Here is a 6,689-nt window from a genome sequence, read left to right as displayed (position 1 = left end):
TCAGTGATATATAAAATGAACAAAAATGGTCCTAATACTGATTCTTGTGGCATTCTACTAATCCTTCTGTCCCAAACTGCTCTGTCTCATAAACAGCTTCTGTCTGTGACATTTAAGCCAGTTCCCTATCCACATATGTGGCTCACCCCAATACTGTACTTAATGACTTTGGACCAAATGCTCTTTTCAGTTGTGTGGTGCAGAGGGAAATAAAAGACTGAAAGAAGGGCAGAAAGGAAATGGAGGAGGTAGGAGAGACTTAGTGACCTTTCTAAAATCCATGCAACCTAAATTCCTTCTGCAGTCTTGCCTCAATTAAAATTTAGTTTTCCAGGTGGTCTTCAACTTCCATTTTGCTGCTTGAAGGTAAGCAGTTTGCTTGTTGGCTAAGGCTTAAAATTCAGCTTAAACACCATTTTGATTTCATGATTTCGGCGTTACTATTTCACTTGTACATTTTAATACACCATAAAAGCATCTACATTAGGCAAAGAAATGTCAAATTTGTGGAGCTTTAGTTGAAAAGGGGGACAAGGTAGAGTAAAAATGTTTCTCTTGTTGCAACCAGCTTTAAGGTGAATGGGCAACCTGGGACCTGTGTCAAAAAGAAGATGATGGCTCTCTATGACAGCTATGAACGTATTAGGTGGCATACTGCCTAGGAACACAGCACATCTTCCTGCTGCATTACTTCTAAACAAGCATAGTGAATGATTAAAGACCAGGAGGAGGTCCCAGCTGGTGGGAATTGTGCTCTCAGGGTTTGCAGAGATTCTTGCCCTTTGTGCTTCCTGGTTCACTGCAAAGCTTCTGAACAAATAATTTGTTTTTAAACAAAAATATATTTGTATATTTAGAACCTATTTCATGTACATTGCATTTTGTCTTTTGTTGACATTTAAGTTCCTTTTTTTTTCTATCGTATATAATATTCTAGTCTATAGTTGAGTTCTAACAAAGATTGGGAAAGGTTACTAAGTAGCCTTAAGTATCCAGAAGGAAGAAATCCCCAGTTAGCTTGTCATCAGTTTTTCTGGGGCTGTCATTCTGTACTTTGAGAATAAAAGAAAAATCTCTCTCATCTTGAAATCAGAGCATCAAATGCATTGTACCTTCAGAAACCACCTTCAAATTGTACTGAGGGGAATAATGGTGTCACCTCAAGTTGCTTAACATCTTTGAAAGACAAAACCCTTCTGGATTGCGTAACACAGTTTAATCCTAGGAGAGAGGCAATACTGTTTTCCTTCCTTATTTTCTTGTTGCTGTACCAAAATGTTCTCCTTTTCTCTCTCCTGCCACCATGCCTCCCCGTATTCAAATTGAAGGCAAGTCTTTGCTTCAAATGTCTTTGCCTATATTTCCTTCTTTAAGGACTAATAAATGAAATGAAACACTTATCTGGAATTAAAAGTCCCATCTGTAGTTGGATGAAAATTTCTCAACAGTTAATAAAGCTTCACCCTTTCTTTTGGAGATTTCCATCGTCACCTATTGGAAAATTTTAATTTTAGTGCTTGCTTTTTTTTCTCATTCTTCAAACTCTGGAGCTTTGAGCAATCAACCACTCTTGTCATAGAGAAGATAACATTTTACCTACTGAAAGTTTCGTAGCCCAATTCAGGTTTTATTGCAAATGGAAGATACTCAACATGCTTATTGTCTTACAGTGATCATCTTAAATTGTGCTCATTTAAACGAGAGATTCATGATATGATCTCATCAAACTCATTAGAATGATTTTGACGTTGTAGCATATTAGTTTTGCCTTGTGTGATTGCCTTTCTAGGTAGCCGTGAAAAAAATCCAAGCTTTTAAGAAAATGAGTCTTATGATATGTATAGGTATTTTTGATGCAGATATAGCTTCAGGTTTCAGCATGGGCTGAAGCCCATCAACTTTTCCAGGACATTTTGTACATTTGCATGCCATTCTTGTAATTTTTCCTTTGCTGAGAGCCATGTTGCTGCTGTAGAGGCTTCACTGACTCAGCAGAGCCTCACTGTTTTCATTTATCAGAGCTCCAGTAGACTTCAGTTCTCTGATCATGAAACAGTTCAAATTGTTAGACAGTTACAGGTGGGTCTTTCTTGACCAACCTGATCTCCTTCTGTGATCGAGTGATCAGCCTGGTGGATGAGGGAAAGGTTGTTGACGTAGTCTACTTAGATTTCAGCAAAGCCTTTGACACTGTCTCCCCCATTATTTTCCTAGAGAAGCTGGTTGCCCATGACTTGGACAGACACTGTTTGCTGTGTAGAGAACTGGCTGCATGTGCAAGCCCAGACAGTAGTGGTGAATGGATTTAAAACCAACTGGTAACTTTGGTCATGAGTCGTGTTTCCCAGGGGTTGGTGTTGGGGCCTGTCCTATTCAGTATTTTTGTTGATGACCTGGACGATGGGATTGAGTGAGCCCTCATTAAGTTTGCAGATGACAGCAAGTTAGGAAAAACGATGATCTGCCTGGGATTAGGAAGGCCCTACAGAGGACTCTGGGCAAGCTGGATAGCTGGACTGAGGCCAGTGGGATGAAGTGCTCACTTTGGCAGTGTGTATACTAAAATTGGAACAATAGAGAGAAGATTAGCATGGCCCCTGCACAAAAATGGCATGCAAATTCATGAAGCGCTCCATGTTTTTTGAGGAAGTTTTCACCCAGAGGGTGGTGAGGCACTGGAACAGGTTGCCCAAGGAGGCTGTGGATACCCCATCCCTGGAGGTATTCAAGGCCAGGCTGGATGTGGCTCTGGGCAGCCTGGTCTGGTGGTTGGTGACCTGCACATAGCAGAGGTTGAAACTACATGAGCATTGTGGTCCTTTTCAACCCAGGCCATTCTATAATTCATCTTATGATTCTCTTCAACGGGGACAGACTGAAGCTTAACACATAACTGAAAAGGTATTACTTGTGGGAATAATCAACTTCTTAATATACAATTAAATGAATCATTTTGCTGAGTAATAAACTCCCACGAGAAGGTAGTTGTGATTAAATATCGCGCATATGTGGTTGCTGTTCTTCAACTCAGTTCCAAACAAAGAACCAAATTAAATGTACAGTACATGTACAGTAACAGTAATTGAGAAAACAGTTTAAAGTCATGAGTTTATCAACTCATAAAAATAACCTGTTTGTTTTCCATCAAACATTCTCTGAGGGAAATTAATAGCCACCTTTCAAGAAAGTGGTTGGAAATATGTGAGCTGTGCTTGAGAAATTATTATTTCAGTTTTCTGTGGTGGTAGTTTAACTGTAAATCAGTGTGCAAAAGTGCATGCAGGCAACAGAAGACATGGCTTATTTTGTTGTACGTGGGAAAGATATTGATTTTGTGTTCTACTGCTTGAATATATCCATTTTTCTATATGTATCACATAAAAATTACAACTAAAATTGTTGGAAGTTTTTGAATGTGAAATATAGACGAGGAATGTTTTCTTGTCTTGACCAATTTTTTGTGAGGTAGAAGTGTTCTGTCAATCAGTTTATTATGATGAGGTTTTGCTGCAATTGCAAGTGAAATCTCTTGGTATTGCAAAAATGTGATTTATACATGACAGTAGAGTGTGTGAGCTGTAGGTCAAACAGTAAATATTCTACTGCATTTAGGATAGTTCTGTGTCTAAGGCATTATCTGTTTGTCTGCTTTCCATATGGTCCCCATAGCTATGTTTTCTGATCATTGGGTTTAATTTCTGATGCTGTAGATTTCTCAGGATGATCTTAACTAAAACCTTCCTCAATCGGTTTCTAGTTTTTAAAAATTAGGTATTTCTATATGCTAGAGAGTGTCAGGAACATGAAGTTTGTATTTCTTGTTGTTGGAGAAGGTAAGTGAAATAAATGACAGAGGGAATGCCAATGTGACTGAGACCACACTTAAAAAACACTAAAAGAGTGGAAAGCAATGACAGCAGTTGATACTGTCATTTAAATTTAATTTTAGTAACAAAAGTAGAAATTAAAAAGAACCTGGAATGCACAAATAAACGATTTCTATACCCTGTTGGTTGGTGCTTCTATGAATGGAATTCTTTATGGAATTTGCTACTGCTGAGAAGTTCTAAATAAGAATCTACAAATAAAGAGAGCTTTATAAATGTAGGGTTACTGTTTTAAGTTTCAGTAATGCTTTTGTGCTCAAACCTGTAGGGCTGCTGCCTATGGTTTATACACTAAAACACTGTATTATAAAGCATGCACTAAAGCACTGTATTTTGATATAGAAAAAAAGTCATTTCTTTCATCCAAAGCAAACCTAAGAAGGAATCACTTTGATACAGCACAAACTGCTCAACAAACTCATCCACTGTAGTAGCAAACATTTTAAAGGTTTTAGAAATGAAGAGGAAAATACAGTAGATAGTCATAGGCTTAAGAGTAGGGTGTTATGCAATGTTTTTAGAGTGCATTAAGCACACTTGATTGCTTCTGTCAAAATACTCATAATGGGAAAGGAAGCCTCAAGCAAGATGTTTAAGTACCATTAGAATGGCCAAGCTTGTGCAGTCGTGGTTCTTACTGACTGTTGGGTTGTTCTTTCACTCATGATCCACAGTGAATGCTTTTCTATTTATTGCATACAAGGTAAAAAAAATGTTATGCTTTGCTATAGTGTGGAGAGGTATATTTTTGAGAATTCAGAAGAAATAATCAGATATAACAATTCTTTATCTGTTGATTTCATAGAATCTTCATTGCCAATAAACACTGAACACTAAGAATTGAATGTGAGCTCCAACACCTACAAATGTTTATCAGGACTGCACACAGACTGAACTTAATTCTTGACAGTCCCTAATGGCATAGCCATGAACTTTTCTGACCAAGGACTTAGATTTTCATTTGCAAAAGCATAATATGACTATATATCTGAGACTTTGAAAAATAAATGCTGGCTTTTTGTATGAAATTTTATTAATCTTCTGTTTCTCAGAACAAAACAGGAATGAGAATCAAAAGCCACTTCATGTACTTGTTTATATCCTCATATCAGTTTTTTTTGGTGTCATAGCAGGGGCAGGTGCTAGTATAAAAGTCTTAAAGGTTTTTTCCTTCTCACTGTAAATGATAAATACTTCTGTTATCTACCCAGAAATTAAGAAAGCAAATGACCTGTGAGGTGTTTCTAACAGGAGATTTTATTACCTTGACAATAGTGCCATGTAAGTACTATAAGCTGTGCCCTTACCTGCTGTAAAATAAAAGACAGGGCAAGCATTTGAATACATCCCAGGCCAGGTATAAATGCAGCTGTAAAGCTCAGATTTGCATATTTTTTTTACATGTGTTTATGAGTTAGATAATCAGAAGGGGCAGAGTGGAAGTCAGAAATGTCAGAAGCTTTTCTCTGTCATTTTATACTAGTCACCAAGAAATCAGTGCTGGGGAATAGGCTGTAGTTTTGGTTGCTCAAGCAAAAAGGGGGGGAAGGGTGCAAAAGCCAAGTGGGCTATTTGAATAGGAGGCAAGTAGAAGTAGACAGGCACAGCAGAGCCAGTGAGGAATGTCAGGTAAATAGGTTTGGCAAGCATCACCTGCCTTGATTCAGTGAATGGCAGCCAGTACTTAGCATAGAAGTGCCAAGAGTCAGACTAAGGAGCTATTCCTTGGCAATTTGTGATCCTCAGTATCCAGAAGAAAATGTGATGTTGGACTGTGGTGTAGAATATACCCACCAGATGGAAATTTGGCATGGTCAGAACTTTCCAATTCTCGCTCTTTTCCCTTGTTCCCAAAACAGTTTTTATTCTCACGACAAATATGTGCTGTTCTTTGCAAAATATAGAGGCATACTTTTAATGAATCTCATGTGATTTCATGTTTGACTGCACTTATGGTTAAACACCTCAATTCTCCTGAGAAGCGTTTGCAGTGACATAGTGTGGTACATCCTCTATGCTACCATTCTACCTTATTATATCCTGAAAAACCACGGCCCTTTCATCACTGCAGAGATAATGTGCATCAGAGTAATCTTTCTAACCTGTTAGCTTGACCATCAGTGGGACATACTGCAGGGTAACTGGTAGTTGTGTAGCAGGTGCAGTTCCAAACTGAGAAACTGTTGTGACAGCCGGCTGGATTGCTTAGAATAGTCTATAGGGCCAAAAAGGGAGGAAGAGAAAGTAAAAGGAGCACTCATTTAGCTCCTTCAACTCCTTAGAGGAGTAAGATTTCACATATGAATAAGATTATATTACAGTGATCTGAACAACTCCTAGGTTTGTACTCATAGAACAAGTTGTACAAATATTCGAACTGATTCATTATCCTTTTCATACTCTCAAATTGTGTTTAAAGTTAAATTACTGAAATAGCTGTACTTCCTGCTTGTAATCTAAGCATAGCAGAAATGTAATGCTAGTGCAGGAAACTGGTGAAAAGCACAGCCTACTGTTCTCAGTATTTTAATTTAAATACACAGTTTTGAAAATTATTGGAAACTTTTTGCAGATCAAAACAGTTCCTTGAGCTAAAACTGCCATCATAATTTGCCTTATCTGTCTCTACTTTTAACAGAAATATTTGCTGCCATTTTTTGACCTTTGATTAGCATCTCTTATTATGTAAATGAAGAAAGACCGTGTAAAAAGCTGGCTCTGTGTATTTACATAATGATTTACTTTACTAAGTTGAGCAGTTAAAACTAAATAGTTTTTAAATTTATTTTGTGTAATTGCTGG

The 6,689-nt window shown here is 37.6% G+C and overlaps 1 non-coding gene across 1 annotated transcript; it reads left to right on the top strand.

Moving 5' to 3' along the window:
- The first annotated feature begins 2,539 nt into the window (after positions 1 to 2,539).
- LOC122183406 lies at positions 2,540 to 2,642 on the top strand. The gene has a single exon (XR_006180256.1). It is a non-coding gene; the product is annotated as a U6 spliceosomal RNA (small nuclear RNA).
- The last annotated feature ends 4,047 nt before the right edge of the window (positions 2,643 to 6,689 follow it).

Source organism: Lagopus leucura, unplaced genomic scaffold (assembly GCF_019238085.1).
Source record: "Lagopus leucura isolate 7727_CA_CO unplaced genomic scaffold, USGS_WTPT01 Super-Scaffold_100017, whole genome shotgun sequence".
In the NCBI taxonomy this organism is placed as follows: Eukaryota; Metazoa; Chordata; class Aves; order Galliformes; family Phasianidae; genus Lagopus; species Lagopus leucura.
This window is presented reverse-complemented; position numbering and strand designations above follow the sequence as displayed.